Raw genomic sequence first — 19283 nt, forward strand, 5'->3', positions numbered from 1 at the left:
TATTTACTTAGCCATTACCTTGTTTGCTTGGTTTCCAATTTTATGTTTTAGAATAATAATACAATGAGTGCCTTTCTACCCATAATTTTTTTTTTCTTTGAAAACATTTTCTAGAAGTGGGATTATTAGAGCTAACTTTGGGCATATACTTCAAACTTTGACAAAGAGAATGCCACAAGCAATCTAATTACTCTCCTTTACCGTCAGTGTTCTTTTTAGAATGTGTTTCATGGTCATCTATTTTTTTCAACTTAATTATAGAATCATGTTGCCAAGTTTTGTGTTTAAAACACTATTCGAACTGATTGTCTTGATGGGGAACTTTTTTAAAGTTTTTATGTGGATCATTGTTAGTTTTTATTGAAATTGCAGTATAGTTTCTATTTTGTTTTGATTTTTTGCCATGAGGCATGTGGGATCTTAGTTCCCCAATGGAGCATCCAGGTATTGAACCCATGTCCCCTGCATTGCAAGGCAGATCCTTAACCATTGGGCCACCAAGAAAATTCCTAGAAAATCTTGAATGATCATTTCTGTCAGGGATCTTACAGAATTCCTAAAACAACAGAGGATTACCTGGATGATTTATTGATAGAATTCTTGCCTGTTAATTCATAGACTTAACTAGGTTCTCCAACTAGCTATAACACTATTTTGCAAAAATTTTTGGTATTTGTGTTTGTTTTTAGGAATACACAAAAGAATATCTGGAGAATTTTATACATGAAGGGGGGATGACTGTCAGGAGGAACAAATAAATAAGAGAGAATCTGCATCATCCTAGTTGACACTTTTATATTTTTTGTTCTTCCTTAGTTTCCTGTACCCCAGGAAGAAAAATACCTGTTATTAGGGATTGCATTGACTCTAATCAACTTGGGAATTGCTATCTGAACAATATTGAGTCTAACAATCCATTTTCATGGGAAGTCTCTATTTAGATCTTCCTTCCCCTTGGCATGTTTTGTAGTCTAAAGTGTAAAAAGCTTGGACTTGTTTTATTAAATTTTTCCTAAGCATTTTATCCTTTGGGATGCTATTTTGAGTGCAGTTTTCTTAGTTTCATTTTTGTTATTAGTATAAAGTTGATTTTTGTATGCTGATCTTGTATCCTACAACCTGCTCAACATATTCTAGTAGTTTTGTTTTTGCTGTGTGTGTGTGTGTGTGTGTGGTGTCTTCCTTACGACTTTCTACAAAGGATCATGTCATCTAAAGACAAAATTATTATTTGTCTTTTTGCATGGTCTGCACCCTCCAGTACAATGTAGAGTAGAGGTGGTGGGAGATGGTGTCCTTACCTTGTTTCTGATCTTAAAGCCAAAGTATCGTCTCACCATTAAGTGTAATATTAACTACAGATTTTCCCATAAATGCTCTTTATTATGTGAAAGTGTTAAGTCTCCTAGTTGTGTCAGACTCTTTGCAACCCCAAAGACTGTAGCCCGCCAGGCTCCTCTGTCCATGGAATTCTCCATGCAAGAATACTGGAGTGGGTTGCCATTCCCTTCTCCAGCAAATCTTCCCCACTCAGGGATCGAACCCTGGTCTCCCGCATTGCAGGCAGGTTCTTTACTGTTTGAGTCACCACTTCTGTAAAAGTAATTTCTTGGCCTCATTTGAAGACTTAGGAAACTGGATCTCAGCTGTAAGCGGTAGGGAATCTGTACTTCTAGGAAGCAGGTCAGATGACAGCCTTAATGGTGTTTGAGGACCTTACTGCCCAGCTATGGTTTTTCCAGTAGTCATGTACGGATGTGAGAGCTGGACAACAAAAAAGGCTGAGGACCGAAAAATTGATGCCTTCGAACTGCGGTGCTGGAGAAGACTCTTCAGAGTTCCTTGGAAGCAGGGAGATCAAGCCAGTCAATCCTAAAGGAAATCAACCCTGAATGTGCACTGGAAGGACTGATGCTGAAGCTGAAGCTCTAATGCTTTGGCCACCTGATGAAAAGAACCGACTCCTTGGTAAAGACTCTGATGCTGGGAAAGATTGAGGGCAGAATAAGGAGGGGGCGGCAGAGGATGAGATGGCTGAATGGCATCACTGACTCAATGGACATGACTTTGAGTAAGCTCCAAAGACAGTGAAGGACAAGTAAGCCTGGTGTGCTGTAGTCCATGGGGTCGCAAAGAGTCGGATAGTATTGAGCGACTGAACAACAGTGTTACAAGTTCCTGGGCCCTGAAAATGAAACTACTAGTAGCATATTTTAACCTGCTGCTGCTGCTGCTAAGTCGCTTCAGTCGTGTCCGACTCTTAGCGACCCCAAGGACTGCAGCCCACCAGGCTCCTCCATCCATGGGATTTTCCAGGTAAGAGTACCGGAGTGGGGGTGCCATTGCCTTCTCCATATTTTAACCTAACGATGGCTTAAAATAGTCACGCGGCCTAGCCATAGACTACCTAACGACGAAGTTCCGCTGCTTAAACGCGGAAATGATTTTACACTCTTAAGAAATTAAGAAAGTATTTTTCCCTATTACCTCAAACCGGAGACGCAACCACAGGCAAAAACAGGCCGAAAGAGTGGGGCTAGAGCTATTGATTGACACACATTCCAACCAACCTACAACGGAAGAAGAGCGCGCCTGCGCAAGTCATTATCCAATCTGTACTCAGCATTAGCGGAAGAGGCGGGGCGCCTGGAAACGGCCGCCGCAGAGTTGGCGGACTTGAGAAAGAGCGAAGATGGCGGAGTGAGGCTCTTTGAGGCTATCTGGCCTTTGGGCCAGGGGGCAGGCCGGCCCCCGGGCGCTGGAGTGCTTCTGCCGGCCCGTGCGAGGTAAGCCGGGAAGGCTAGGGACGGGGGAACTAGCAGGAGGTGGCGCGGCCCAAACTATCCGAGGAACAGAGTGCACCGAGCCTGCCCGCAGCTGGTGCGGGCCTTGGCTGGGCGCTGGTTTCCTTCTGAGCTGCCCTTAGGGCGGCCGCCCCTGCCTTTGAAGGTGTGTTGCGCCACTTCTCAAACCCGTTCCGCCCTGACGTCAGTGCCTTGGCTTTGGCTGCATTTGTGCTTTCGGCTCGTTCCCCAATGGTTGCACCCACGCTGTTGTATATCTGGCATTTTCTGTGTCGGCCATCAGTTTATCTTTGAAGAATATCTTAATTTTATTGGTTTGTTTCTGTTCGTCTCACAACTTCTTGCCCACTGTTTTGCCTTGAGTCTCGGGTCTCAATCGAGGCCTGTCCGAGTTCTGAGTATTTTGTGTCCCCGTCCCGTTGACCTTGAGATTTGATGTAACAGGTCAGGTTCCCCACCCTCCCACACCACCACGCCCGGGGATTTCAGTTTGAGTCTGTGTATCATGTATATACTCTTGCTTAACTCTTGTTACATCCCTTTATTCCCACTACCACCTCTCAAACTTTTTTAAGGTCTGAGAAAGCAGCTTTGTCCTTGTATGACCTGATAGTTGCCTAATGGCGTGTTAGTCTCTGCTGACTAGATAAAATTCACCATAGTTTTCCAGAGCTGAGTCAGTGTACAATTTAATTTATATATATATATATATTTTTTTTTATAGAGAGAATGAGGAAGAGTTTGGGGGATTATTATTAGAGAGTAATTTGTTTAATGGGGAGAGGTTACAAAGTATAATACTCAGGCATTTCTGTTCTGTTTTTGTTTAACTTTATGGGATGTGTCTTTTTGTAATTTGAGTTGTTATGAGCCCTCACATTTGGTCTTTCAGTTAAATTGTGGGAAGGGTTCCTGTTACTAGGTTTCTGAGTTGGTGAAGCCTGTTTGAAACTGGCACGTTAGTTAGGCCCGATTCAAATGACGTGTGGTAATACAAATGAATGTGACTGGTACACTTTTTGCTGGCCCTGGATTTAGCAGAGCTGAAAATACCGGGTGAAGAAATAAAACCTTTCTGTTGCTTTTGTCTGGAGTAGTTTTTTCTTTTCATTTAGGAAAGTAAAAATATGGGGCAGAACATTCTTCCTTACAAACAGGGGAGTGGTCATCTTTACTAAAGCAGAGGTCTTCTGTGGCAGGACAGGGCCCACAGCATCATCAGATTCTCAAGGGGAACCTTGTTTAAAAACTTGAGAACCACTGCTTCAGGAGTTTTGACATCTTTATAAAATTAATGCCAGTGCAGATAAAGAGTAACTTCTTTTCTGATTGTTCCTTCCAAATAGTTTTTTATAATGTTTTAAGACTTATTTGGTTGATTTGGATAATTATGCACATGGATGCATATAGCACAAATGAGGGCTATATCCTTACTGTAATTTTTTTTCCTTCCCCTTACTGCAGGAAGAACAGTTTCCTTGCCATTTAGGTGCTTTTATATTCATCTCAAAAAGAAAACAAAATGCTGAACTCGGGATTTGGCAAGTGAGTAAAAGTAGCTAACGCTTTCAAATACTGTTAAAGTAGTTCAGAAATAGCTAGATGGAAGTGGAACAAGAAATCATTAGCTTCAACTGAGAATGAATATCACAAGTGACTATAAATTATTTATATTTACGCTAAATCATTTATTTTCAACAAAAGCAATGTATTAGATATAAAAGAAAATAAAAATTTGATCATTTGCCCAAACCAATAATTTTTATTGGATAAGGAGGAAAGATTTAAGTAGACTGTAGGAGATCAGTTGATAAAATATAAATGTTACTGGGCAAATTTTAGAGTATATTCACTTAAATTTGAATTATAAAGCCTTTTCTGCTGCTACTAAGTCGCTTCAGTTGTGTCCAACTCTGTGCAACCCCATAGATGGCAGCCCTCCAGGCTCTGCTGTCCCTGGGATTCTCCAGGCAAGAACACTGGAGTGGGTTGCCATTTCCTTCTCCAATGCAGGAAAGTGAAAAGTGAAAGTGAAGTAGCTCAGTCGTGTCTGACTCCTAGCGACCCCATGGACTGCAGCCTACCAGGCTTCTCCATCCATGGGATTTTCCAGGCAAGAGTACTGCAGTGGGGTGCCATTGCCTTCTCCAGTTGGCACCCCACTCCATTTAAGAGTATATTCACTTAAATTTGAATTATAAAGCCTTTTCAGTACACCTTTATTATCTTTTGGTATGAATCTATTCTTCTGAATTTACCACAGAAGTAAAGTACATTCTGTTGCTCAAAGAGCATTAAGTGACGGTGCTTTCATAGTAGACAGTAACTTTATGTGCAAATTAGGGTTCACAGCTACTGTATTAGTTTCCTTGGCTATAACAAAGTACTACTAAGTGGGTGACTTGGAGATCAGACATCTAAAATCAAGGTGTTGGGGGGACCATACTCTCCCTGAAGGCATTTGGGAAGGATTTGTTCCAGGCCTTTCTTCTAGTTTTTGATAGTTCTTCAGCTTGTGGCAGCATAACTCCATTCTTCACAGGGCATTCTCCCTGTGTATGTCAGAGTCCTAAATTCTCTTTTTATAAGGACACTAATCAGATTAGGGGCCCATTTGGCTTCAGTATGACTTCATCTTAATTAATTACTTATGCAGTGACCCTGTTTCCAAATAAGGTCACATTTTGAGGTACTTGTAAGACAACATACAAACTTGGGGATGACATATGACATAGTTCAACCCATAATGTCTACTTAGTCTTACACCTTGATTATAATATATGAAAACATTCAATGTTCAACTGCTTTACGGATTAAAATCTTGTATCCCAATTTTATAAGGTGCTTAAATATAGTCAAACTCATAGAGCCTGACAGCAGAAGGATGGCTGCCAGGGGCTTCAGGGAGTGGAAATTAAGATTTATTTAATCAGTACAGAGTTTCAGTTTTGTGATACGAAGAGTTATAGAGATGGATGGTGGTGATGGTTGCACAATAATGTGAATGTACTTAATGCCATTGAACTGTACACTTAAAAGGGTTAAGATGGTAAATTGTATGTTATGTGTACTTTACAATTAAAAAATGAAAAAAGGTAAGTGAAAAGCTCCAACTATGTATATTTTAATATTAAGAAAAGGAATAAAAATGGAGGAAACAGAATAAGTGCCCTTTAGTTGGTAAGCATCTTTATCTTAAGCTTGTAGAGTAAAGGCTTTGTTGCTTGGATTTATAACCTTAATTAAGTCCATGTACTGTTAAATAAAAATTCAGCTGAGTTAATTAATTTTAATTGACGCATAGTTGATTTACAACGTTGTCTTAATGTCTCCTGTACAGTAAAGTGACTTAATTATACATGTATACACACACACACATTCTTTTTTATGTACTTTTCCATTATGGTTTATCCCAGGACTTTGAATATAGTTCCTTATGTTAATACAGTAGGACCTTATTCATCCATTCTGTATATGATAGTTTGCATCTAGTAACCCAAACTCCCACTCCATCTCTCTCCTACCTCAGCTCCCCCTTTGCAACCACAAATCTGTTCTCTATGTTTGTGAGTCTATTTCTGCTTCATAATAGGTTCATTTGTGTCATATTTTATATTTCACACATCAGTGATATCATACAGTATTTCTCTTTCTGACATCACTTAGGATGGTAATCTCTAGTTGTATCCATGTTGCTGCAAATGGCATTATTTCGTTCTTCTTATAGTTGAGTAGTATTACATTGTATATATGTGCCACATCTTTATTCATTCATCTGTTGCTGGACATTTAGGTTGTTTCCACGTCTTGGCTATTGTGAATAATGCTGCTGTTAATATAGGGGTGCGTGTGTCTTTTTTAATTATGTCAGCAGAGTAAAGATCAGATTGGCTTCATTAAATGATTCATGAATCAGGAAGCCTCTCATCTAGCAGACAGAAAGGAGCTCCACTGAGCTGTAGAAGAGGAAAGGTGGGAATGGGGCAGAAACAGGGAATTATTAGCAAAAAATACATTATTTCAGGGAAGGTCATCCTCCTAAGAGGAACAGAAGGGTCCTGCTGACCAGGCAATTCCAGACTGACTGGTTAAAGGTTACATTTCTGCAGGAGGTTGAAACTGCAGTTAGGTTAGGTATTAAAGTCTTGGTTTGGTGATGTGGGGTTAGCATAAGGGACTCCATATTGGGCCTGAGTAATAGAAATTTTACATTTGTATAGAAACCTATAAATCAATAGGGAACTGATAAACACTAATCAGTGCTTTGGTACTTAAAAGTAAGTGCTTTTGTATTTACAAAGCACCTTTAAATTCTGGTGGAGAATGATCTCTAGTATACTTTAAAGGAAAAAGCAGGGTGCAGAACAAGGTGTATAGTGTACTTTCATTTATAGGGAGGAAATAAATCTACTTAAGCAGATGTATATTAGTATAGTCTATCCATATTTGGGGGCGGAAACTGTCTAACAAACCCTCCATTTGTTTCAAATAGGACACTAAAACTTAATTTGAATGACAGTGATACTGACTTTGTTTTATGAAATGTGTTCTGAATTTACATAGCAAAGTAAGAAAGTACTTAACTCCTATGGTATATCATTCTTCACGTCCTTAGAGGAAGCAAAGTGTATGAGCTATTTATTGATATATAACTAATTACCCAAAATTTGGTGGATTAAAACAACAATAAACATTATCTTTCACAGTTTATGTGGGTCAGCAGTTAGGGAGCAGCTTGGATGGTTTCTGGCTTGACGTCTCATAAGGTTATATAGTCAAGATACTAGCTGGGATGGGAGTCATCTGGTCTGATTCTGTGGTGGCTCGTTCACATGGATAGCAAGTTCATGCTGGTGGCGGAAAGCCTCACTTCCTTCCACTGTCAGCCCCTTCCAGGGCTGCTTGAGTGTCCTTATGATACAGCAGCTGGCTTATCCCAGAACAAGGCAGGAGCCTCAGTCCCACCTCTGACCTTGCCTCAGAGGTTAGTCACTCACTTCCTCATTCTTTTGCTCATTGTTTGAACACTAACTAGTATACTGCAATACAATTTTGACACTAATCATCTGGAATTAATGCAGACCCCTCCACCCAAGTCAAAGGACATGACCCCCAAGAAGACTGCCCTTTCTTTAGATGTCAGCTGTATTTTGAAGGAACCTCAGGACACTTCTACTTCTGACCAACTGGCTGCAGATTCAGGGATTCCAATGACCCTGTAAGAACCAATTTTGGGTTTTGTTGGTTTTGTATGTTGTTTTTCTGTTCTCCGTTTATCTGAGCTCTAATATTTATTTTTCCCTTCTTGCTGCTTTGGGTTTAGTTTTACTCTTTTTCTAGTTCCTTAATATATAAAGTCAGGTTGTAGATTTGATACCCTTCTTTTTCAGTTTAAGCATTTACAACTATAAATTTCTCTCTCAGCACTGCTTTTGCTGCATCCTGTAAATTTTGGTATATTGTGTTTGTTTTCTTTTGTCTCAAGATTTTTCTTTTTTGACTGCACTATGTCTTCATTGCAACACACAGGCTTAGTTGCCATGTGACATCTTAGTTCTCTGACCAGGGATCAAACCCATGTACCCTGAATTGGAAGGTGGATTCTTAATCTCTGGACCACCAGGGAAGTTCTTGCCTCAAGATATTTTCAAAGTTCCCTCATGATTTCTTCTTTGACCTGTTGGTTGTGTCGGAGTATGTTGTTTAATTTCCACTGGTTCACTTACCATAAATTCCAGAGATTTGTAGTCTCCCTCTAGGGACAAGGGGCAGTCAAAATTTTTTATTATACAGTGGTTACATAGCTCAACCTTGATTCATTTTTAGAACAGATAATTAAAGGGGTTAAATACCAGGGGCAGCAATAAGGGGGGAACACCTTAGAAGCTGACTACTACATAAAGTCATTTGACTCAGATCCAGCAGGCACAAGAGCTACATTGAAAATTCCTGTTTTATCTTTTCATCCTCTTAAGTCAAATTTTTTAATATAAAACCTTTACTTTCATAAATTAAAAGTAAATTACTTTTTTCCTGTATCATCAGCAGCAGTAAACAAGTGAGTTTAGGGACCCAGAAATGCCTAGTAAGGCACCACCTTTACAGAATGTATGTGTAAGTTTTATAGATCACAGTGTATAGGTGTAGTTTCTTCTAACTCTGCTGCTGCTGCTGCTGCTAAGTCACTTCAGTCGTGTCCGACTCTGTGCGACCCCATAGACGGCAGCCCACCAGGCTCCCCCGTCCCTGGGATTCTCCAGGCAAGAACACTGGAGTGGGTTGCCATTTCCTTCTCCAATGCATGAAAGTGAAAAGTAAAAATGAAGTTGCTCAGTCGTGTCCGACTCTTCCATGGGATTTTCCAGGCGACTCTAGAACATGTCTTTAAATTTTAGCTCATGTTGGCTAAGTGTATTTAAGAGCCCTGCTATTCATTCATTTATTCAACAGATTTTTATTAAGTGCTTACTATGGGTCACACACTATTCTAGGTGCTTGGGATTTCAGTGAACAAAACAGGTTCCTTCCTGGTGGAGTTTTCATTTTAGGACACAAGACAAACTTACGGAGGTCGCCATAAGTTTGTTTTCTATGTGAGTCAGTTTCTGTTTTATAAACACATTCTTAAATCATTTTTTAGATTCCACATGTAAGTGATACCATACAAAACTTGTCTTTTTCTGACTTACTTCACTTAATATGACATCTCTAGGTTCATCCATGTAGCTGCAATAGCATTAAGGAAAAGGCACATTTAAAAAAACACACACAAAAAAACTTCTTTGGTACTTGTTTGGTTTACATAGAATTCTTTCAGCATATTTATTTGTAGAAAGAACTAGCTTTCCCCTTCAACATTACTACCAGTTAAAACTGAACTACAGAAAAGTCTAGTGGCTGGTACAAACCTTGAACTAGCCAGATTAAGTTTCTATAATGAAATAGCTCTGTTCTCTATAGCATTCTTAAGGCCTGTCTGTGGATCTTCTCAGTTTTTCCTCTCATTTCCTCTGCTGCATTTATACCAAAGGCAAGTTCTGTAGTTCTTTTCCTTCTATTTGATTCTGAATTAATTTACATTTGCCTTTTGTAGGTTTTAAATCAGAACTGTCAGCAGTCTTGCTAGTTAGGTTTGGAATTGAGGTTTTTGTTGTTTAATCTCTGTTGCATACTAAAAATGGAGGGCTAGGAAGACTGGTTAGCCAGTCACCATTGGCCATTTTTGTAAGCTTAAGTAAGCATTCGATATGCATTTGTAACTTGTTATTTTATATACACATGTACATAAAATTTAGACTTCTCAGATGGCACTAGTAATAAAGAATCCACCTGCCAATGCAGGAGATGCAAGAGACACAGGTTCAACCCCTGGATCACAACATCCCCTGGAGTAGGAAATGGCAACCCACTCTAGTACTCTTGCCTGGAGAATCCCATGGACAGAGGAATCCCATGGATCCTGGTGGGCTGCAGTCCATGGGGTCACAAAGAGTCGAGCACGACTGAGCACATACACATATAGATGAAATTTATCATCTTAACTGTATTTAAATGTGCAGTTCAGTGGCATTAAGTATATTCACATTGTTGTCCAACCATTACCACTGTCTTTTTCCAGAACTTACTCACCATCCCAAACTCAATACCCTGTAGTCAATAACTCCCCACTCCCCCAATCCCCCCAGTTCCTAGTAACCTCTATTCCACTTTCTTTCTCTATGAATTTGCCTCATCTAGGTACCTCGTGTAAGTGGACTTTATACATTATTTGTCCTTTTTTGTCTGATTTACTTTTGCAAATATTTACAATTTAAGTGTTATGTTCAATTCCAATGAACTGCTGCTGCTTTTACATGCTTGCATTGGGTGATCATGGTACAGTACATACTGTTTTACCTGTGGTTATAGTTTACAAACTTTTTATTGTTCACTCTTAGTCTTAGGTAGTTGAAGATAATTCTTAGTAAGATGATACACATGGTTTTGCCTGTTAAGTATTTAAACATCACCTTTGAAGTACAGTACTGCTTTTAAACACAGATGTTTTACATAGAATCATTTCATGGTTATAAAAACTTGGAATATATTACTGATTTGTGTAATATGAAATTGGTATGTATATCTCATTTTATATAATACTAGTTTTTATATAAATCTAACTTTTTGTGTATACTTACATATTTTTTCTGGCTATTGCTTCTGCTTTTCTGATAATACTGAATTTGGTGGTGTGGTTGGATATTTTCTTTTAAACAATATGCAATCCAAGCAGTTTTTTTTTCCTGGGTTTTTAAATACTACTTTTAAAAAGTAAGCTCCTGTAGAAGTACCTATCTTAATCCTTCTGTTTTTTAATTTATTTTGTATTTCCAGGTATTTCTGCATTGTCTCCTGGAGTGGGGTAGTCCTACTTCTCTTATCTGGTCACCTTCCCTGTTGAAATGTGGACGTCTCTTCTCTATACTTTGCCTCCATGACTTGGACTGGAAAGGCTGCTCTTCTTTTTGCTGCCCACTCAAATTCAGCACAGAGAAGCCCTGGGGTAGAGTCATTCCGCCAGATTCTCCTGGAAGAGAAGCGACTGACATATATCTTCAGCTGCTCTTTGCTCAATCAGAAAGATATTTCAAAAGCTGAAGGCTGATGTCTGGTTTGAAACAGATGCTTTGATGGTGATATTTGTGAATTCTTTACCTTTTGTTCCAAACAAGAAGACTGAATATAAATAGCAGGTATCGGTATGACATCAGGGTTTGGGGGTTTTTTTGTCTTCCAGTTTTAATCACTATCATGATAAGCACAGTTGAGACTTGCAACAGTAAATTCCAGATATATGTTCTAATGTGAAGTGAAAGAGATGCTTAAAGAGATGGCTTACATATGTATCTAAATCCTGGCTTATCCTTTGACATGGATTTACTAGATAAGAACAAAGGTCCCATTTTGCAATAAAACTCTTGATGTGATAAAGAAGTAAAAAGACAAGATATCACAAGGTTACTTCCATATGTGAATAAACCATCACAAACCTATAAATAGCTATTTTTACATATGTAAGCCCACAGTTTGGGATGATAAGAGGAATTTTTCTCCTGGAGAAGGAAGCTGTGGTTGACTTCATTCTCAGAAATCTTTGGGTATTGGATATTTTTAAATGTTTTTTCATTCATCTAAGGAATGACCACATTGTGCAGATGCTAACCTTATGAATGCATGCTTGGGTTTAGTGAAAGACTGGTAAAAGGAGACAACAGTTTTGACTCCAGTGATGGAACCCTCTTCACTTCTGTAGCATGAGAGACCTACTGTATTACAAAGTGCTTCATTCTTTTTTGTGGAGTTTTACATAGCGCTTGAGACTCGGTTTTACATGCTGCTAAGGCTGGAAGAAAAATGGCATAAGTGGATTTTCTGTTCAGAGGATATGATGGACCCTACAGTATGAACTGCCTCAGCTATGGACATAGAGGAGTGGAGGAAAAAAGGAGGAAAGTTTCCGTATTACTCCTTTCCCCTAGGAAAAAGAAGTGAAAATGCTTTATGCAGCTCTGTCTGAGTTTATGGTGTTTCACAGGCTTACAGCTCTGTTTTTTGTAAAAGTATAAATAACTTTTTTCCTTTGACCCAAGATGGGTTCTTGGGTATTTGATTTGTTTTTGTAGGCAATAGGTGTAATGTTTGACTGAAAAGGCTTGGACTCAGGTAACTTTCTCCAGTTGGAACTGAACTTTCTCATCAGAGAATGGACCTCAAGAAGAAATGTACCCAAACGTGATTGGTTCAGTGTAGATTTAGAAAAATTCAGAGTCTGAAAAAAAGGGGAAAAAAACCCTCTCAAACAGGAAAAATAATTCCACTAAGAAAAGTAATGTACTTCCTTTCTGTTAAAACATATATTATCTGATGAACAGTCTATAGGGTAAAGCTGTCCTTACTTCTAAATCAACAGAGGACCACTGTATGAATTTCCAGGTCTTTACATAAGAAGGAAACCTTTTATAATAAATCTGTGAGTAGAGAAAGAATTTAAAGCTGCTTTGATGAAATTAAGATCAAATCATCTTAGATCATCTCTGTGATATAGGGAATGTTTGCCCAGGGCCATACGTGCTATGCTGCTGAAATTTTGGGAAAGATTTATCAGAATTTGAGAGTGATAGAAACAGCCAAAAGTGGAAAATAATTGAGCATTCTTAATCATTAGTTAATGGTCAGCTAGTTTGCATGGACATAAAACATTTTGGCAAAATAATTACATAATATAGATAAAATATAATTTCCTTTAATTGTGAGCAATTACTCAGTGTAAAGCATAGTCAAAGTAGCTTGGATAAAGGTAACTTAAATTTTTCTCTTAGTAACTTCTCAGCCATTTCCTGATGTTTTCTCAGTATTTTGGAATTGTCAAAAAACAGTGTAGGAATGCTTTAGGAATGGAACCTGCCTATATGAGTCCCGTTGGTACATTGAAAATATCAACATTTGTTTGTTAAACCCATCTTCCCCCCTTTTTTCGTCAAGAATCATTTGGCAGGGTATAGAAGAGACGTGTACCAGCAGCACCAGTGAAACTGTCTTTCCCGCTTGTTTAAATACGTGTGTGTGTATCAGACTCATCTTCTCAAGTTGCTTTACATATTTTCATTTCACAGCTAAGAGACCACTGCTTAATGCTTTCTTTCAAATTGTTTCTGCATCTTGCATGATTTTCATCAGATGGCATTTAACAAAATGGGTATATTCCAGTTGTACTTGCCCATTGTTTACTCCTACATTGTTTTCCCTGATGTATTTTGTTCCACTTCATGATGGCAAAAGCTGTAATTTTAGGCAGGACTATGCCTCGGTCTGTAGCTGTGCCTACTTCCTTTACTTTGCTCATCCATGTTAGCTGGCATTTTTTCTTTTAAAAAGTTGAACAAAAACGGGATATGTGCAATAGAAATATATATATGTATATTTTTTTTTCTAAATACTTGTGGACAAATGTTACAAGTTGTTTAAGAACAACAAAATCACCAATGTCTTCCATTTTGAGATGTGTATAGTTTTGTAAGCATTAGTGCTTGGTAGCATATTGTAGTGCCATGTTAGGGGTTAGTGCATGAGCCTAGTAATACTTTAAACTTCAGGATGAATTACAGAAAATAACTAATAGTGTAAAAAGATTGGGAAACCTAGACCTTTTTTTTTCCATAAATATTTGAATCTGTGATATTCTCCCTGGGGAAAAAGAGATTAAAGCCAAAAGTACTCATTTAGGAATAGAAATGTGGGGTCACAACATGAGATACTGTCTTTGAGGATATTTAAGCTTTCCATGAGGTAGCTGGAAAGCAGTTGCCTTTGTGTCTTTATGAAACCTTACATCAAAATGAGGCCCTATTTCATGATTCGGCTTTGCTCTCTTAAGTTTGAAGTGAGATTGTTCTTACACTGTTTTCGCATTGTATGTCTGGTAGGTTTATTGTTTTCCCACTCCTTTTGCATCAGATTATTTTATATTGCATGTTACCAAGATTCTGTGTTTATTGCTCAAGTGACTTTTTCTAATCTGCAGGCCATTTATGCTTCCATCTACAGTATGCTACATGTTAACAGAACAACACTGATCAGTAGTTCAGAGTGTCCTAGATGAATTTCTCATGGGTTTTTCCTGTTTCTAAATCTGCTGAATTGTGTATTGATGGGATTCCAGACCTTTTCATGAGAATTGGAAATGTAGCTAAATGGAGCCTACCTAGGCTAGAGAATTAATATTCTCTGCTTGGTTATAGTAATTGCCTCAGACAGCTTTCACTTTTTTTGCTTTCCTTGTAGAAATAAAAGTTTGTTTTGTTCTGAAAGCATAGCTTTCTGTAGAAAAGAAATTCCTATCTCTAAAAGTTCTCTTGAGAACTTGGAAATGGCAGTTTTCTGGGGTGATTTTTAGATCTCAGGAGAGTTCAGGATACACAGATTCTACGTTAGTATGATAGGAAATGCAAAACATTTTTAATGTGGTATGACACGTGCAGAAGCAGGCTTAAACAAATCGACTCCTGGGCAGCAGATCTCCAGGGACCCAGGTTTAGGTTCTTAGATTGTATTTAAAGTGGTTGTACTCTTGGTTCAAGTAGTTTAGTGCCTGGGAGAATCCACTTCTGAAAAGCATTTAAACGTTTTTAAAAATACCTCTGAAAAGGTAATGAATGCAAAACAACAGAGTATATAGGAAAGGATATTTCCTGTTGCAAAAAAAAAAAAAAAAAGCCATAAAACAAGCTCATAATTTTCAAGAGGTAGAATTTCAGTAGCAATAACAGTTTTGCATGTATAATAAGTTGCATTAGCAAGGCTGTACAATAGACTACTACTTGAATTTGAGACTCTGTGATCAACAGAATTCCATGAAAGGAAAAAGATGTTTTGGATAAAGAGTGTATAAAGGTACTTAAAAAAACTATGAATGTGCATGAATATATCATGTGAGAAATAGCAACTTTTGTGTTAAGTCAAAGTTTAAATACTTGGTTGCTAGAGCAGAGGTTCTTTAGAGCCTCATTAAATTAACCTTATCTGATGCTTTACCTGGAAACATACTCCTGCTGATGTATCCCCACTGAAGCTCATCGTGTGGGGATTTTGCTCATGACGTTTCTTTAGCAACAGGCCATTTATAAAATGGTGTACATTTTGCTTTGTCACCTCATCTTTCTCCATTAGTTTCCTGGGTACATTTTTTAAAGAGAGAAAAGTTTGTTGTGTGTATATATTTATGGTTTAAAAAACAAACCAAGAGCTTGGATAACTGGCTTTTCCTCATGCCTATTAGTATAGGGGAGTTAGGATTTAAAGGTGTTAAGCAAAAGGACTGAAAGGAATGGCCAAAGACAGTACATCATCTAATGTAGATGTGCTAAGGCCTGTGGTCTATGACAGCTTATTTTAACAGGAACCCAGCAAACTAGTTTCTTGATCTGAAGAATAACACAGCTCTCACATCTGGATGTAATGGTGGAACAAGGGCGACTGCTTTTACCTCATGTTCATCTTGGCCATTTAGTACCTTGAAGATTCCCAAAAAGTGTGTGTTCCCTTGTTTCCCAGGGGGAAAAGCTGAAAGAGAAATAGAGTGGATCTAAGAAAATAGTGCCTCTTGAGTACTAAATTCTTAAATGGCAACTCCAAAGGATAGAGAAAGGCTATATTAAATGATTATAGCTCCTCTTTGTATGTCCTATGCCTTCAGTTGGTGTCAGAGGCATTGGAATAACCAAGCAATATTCAGACATCTGCACGATCATGAGGACACCACTGCATATTACAGTGATGTCAACAGTTTAGTTACTTAGAACAATTAAAGATTACCCTCAACAGCCACATTAATAGTTATAAATGCTCAAATGTGCTCTTAAGTTTTTGTGGTCTCAAAGTATGGTTGATTATTTTTCAATATTGTGACCCCATGTTTACTCTTTATGTACCTGTGATATGCAAAATATAAAGAGACCCTTGGCCTCCAGGAGTTTACATTCTCATGGTGCTGCTGGTACAAGCAAATTGCTTCTAGTTCATTCAGAACATTGCTTGGCTGTTAATTATACCATGTTTGGAAGGATTCCTTGGCCAACAGTTTTCAAAAGCAGAGGGCTATGCTAAACTTCAGGGCATTGATTTTTGAGTTTACATTGTATTAGCTCTGCTGTTCATAAACTCCTTTTCCCCAGGGAGCTGTGCAGGTATGCTCATTAACGTGAATCAGAAACCATTCTGCCTAAGAGCATTTTCATCGTCTATACCACCTATGTATGCTCTTCTATGCCATCACTGTCAGTAAATGGCCAAGAAAACTTAACTGCTCCAAGAGGACATCTGTCAGTACTCTTTTCCCAAATTTTTACATTATTCTCTACCCGAAAGGACCAGAATTTGCAATTAAGCCTTTTATAACTGAATAGTGGTCCTAATTTTAACCTTTTTGTGTGTGACTTTTGTACCTCTATTCTGAAGCAGCATTGTGATAGAGGTGGAGCAGCTGCCTGCATTTCTAAGCAATCACTTTATTAACCTGTATTTACAGAGCATGTATCCTTGTAATTTCCCCTAATTCCTCTTAGTCAAAGAGTTTACTCTGCATGTTTATTAAAACTGGGTCTGGATGAAAGTATGAGCAATAGTGGCAGGCCCATAACTCTTAAGAGTATAATATTCCTAATGCATAGTTGAAAATGTACAGTGTTAATGTGGTTACTAGTAATTATATATATCCATTTATTAGTAATGAAGCAATAGAGACTTAAACCACTATCTTGAATTTATTGTTTGGGTCATTAGTTTTCATTTTCTAAGTAAAGACTCTTTCTTCCATTGAAAATGGGAGCTAGAACAGGGGCAACCACAAGACATTCAGACTGTCAAGAACAGAGCATAACAGTGCTCACCCTCTAACCTCTTGCCTGGTTCCATTAGTCCCTAAGCATGTTTAAAAACAAAAAGCACAAACTAAGCATGTTGAGTAAAAAGCTGCTGTGGCTCTAATAATCAAGTGCAGAGTTTCAGAAAGGGTATGGAGTGCCAGTGTGGAAGATGTAACCAGGAATGGGATTTGTCTGATAAAGTTTATGTGGCTTAAGTTTGGATCTCTTGTAAGACTAGAATCTTGAAAGTGAATATAGAGACAATAATGCACGTATTTCAGATGTTGCAGGATTTTCAGGTAACTGGGCAGCTCTTTGGATGGTACTGCTATTAACCAGCCGAAAGAGTTCCTTCCAGCAAAGGAGCCCTTTACATTTTATGGAAATAGTCCTTAAAATACACACACATCTATGGTTTGGTTTCTCTGTTGTTCGTGTATTCAAATTTTCAAAGAAAAGTTTTATAGCCAGAGTTTTATCCTTAATGTTTTGGTTAGACTTCATAATTTGTTGCTTAAAGTTTTTTATGACAGGTAAAAAGAGCAGCTTTTCCCATTTTGAAGAAAAACCTTGTCATTTATTTTCTTGATGTAGAAAATAGACCAGTTTATTGTGATAGCTTACAATTTTTTGAGATGATTTCTGATTTTGAAATAACCCATGTAAGAACATGTGATAATGACAAATGTACAAATGGGATTCATTGTATCTGAAAGAGGCCTAAGTAGAAGAGAATTCAGGATTAGACTGGTTTTCACTAGGCACCATCCAGTTTCACATTCTGTGATTGAAAAATATTTTTTCCAAAATTATTTCAACCTGATTTTAATCTTTGCTGTGGGATTTGATTCCAAATACCTTTGAATAACTTTCCAGTAGTTAAAAATTGAATTACTACTAATAGTCATTTCACTCAGTTCAGGAAGTGAAATGTCATATCCTATATGTATATCCCGTATGTAAAGTTTCTCTTTGGTACTTAACGATAACATGTCTGCCAAACAAACCAGTAAAGATTGAAGAATGTAAAGAAAGTAAAGATTGGAATGGGTAATTGTAATAATGCAGTAAATTATGGAGATTGAAGGAGGAGCCTCTTCACGGAGTTTCTCTAATCTCTGTCTCCATTATTCCACTGGGGCATATTAAAATGTTAATATTAGAAATCCAAACATCACAGATTTCTCCAGGAACTCATACTTCTAAACCTTTAAGTCAGAATAGATATGTTAAGGTTAGAATTTTCAGATTTTGTCTCCTTTGGTGATGGTATGCCACACTATAGATTAAAATGTTTTTCTCCCAGGGATAAGTATTCTGGCAATAATATCATCAGTCCTTAAGCAACAGTAATGTTTTCACCCTTACCTTAAAACCACCTATCACTGGTAATTTTAAAAGCTTCATATTAGAATAAGCTTCATATTAGAATAACCTTCACATAGACTTACTTCACTAGCTTGTTTTTACTGCTCAGCATCTTCTCCCTCCCATGGTATATAAGATAATGCTAAAAGACTTTAATTGACTGTTTGGAGTTTTACAAAAGGCCGCTTGCTTTCTAATCTATGCATCTTTGGGACTGTAGGTGAAATTTTATTCTTTGCTGTAAAAAGGAACTGCTGTAAGAGTTAGAAACTCTGCACCTGTGTACATATATATTTTGGCAATAAAGCAGCATGGGCTGAGAATGCACTGAAATTTTACTGTGGTATTATTTGGAATGGGTAATTTTAATAATGCAGTAAATTACGGAGATTGAAGAAGGAGCCTCTTCACAGATGTGTGCTGAGGTAGGCTCCAGATGTCAAACAAAGGACCTGGGTTTCTTGATAACAAGTTGTAGCAGTTTCTGGTGTAGTTCAAGGAAAAAACAGGTAACCATAAGAATAAAGAGGCACCACATTTAAAGTATGCCCTTATGCCATCCCCCTTTTTAACCTAAATTTAGGACCAACTTTATGCTAGGTCTAGGAGCAAATGTTTAGTTTCTGGTAAGGAAATAAGTGAGCTAAGTTCAGTAATGATAAAATTATTGCAGATAATCCATTCTATCTGAAATATATAAAACACTGAAGAT

The 19283-nt window shown here is 37.9% G+C and overlaps 1 long non-coding RNA gene across 1 annotated transcript; it reads left to right on the forward strand.

The window, feature by feature from the left end:
- Window positions 1-2634: 2634 nt before the first annotated feature.
- On the forward strand, window positions 2635-18898 carry LOC113900120. Its single transcript, XR_003513069.1, has 3 exons — window positions 2635-2786; window positions 4269-4349; window positions 11178-18898. It is a non-coding gene; the product is annotated as an uncharacterized LOC113900120 (long non-coding RNA).
- The last annotated feature ends 385 nt before the right edge of the window (window positions 18899-19283 follow it).

The sequence above is a fragment of the Bos indicus x Bos taurus genome, chromosome 10, assembly GCF_003369695.1.
Source record: "Bos indicus x Bos taurus breed Angus x Brahman F1 hybrid chromosome 10, Bos_hybrid_MaternalHap_v2.0, whole genome shotgun sequence".
In the NCBI taxonomy this organism is placed as follows: domain Eukaryota; kingdom Metazoa; phylum Chordata; class Mammalia; order Artiodactyla; family Bovidae; genus Bos; species Bos indicus x Bos taurus.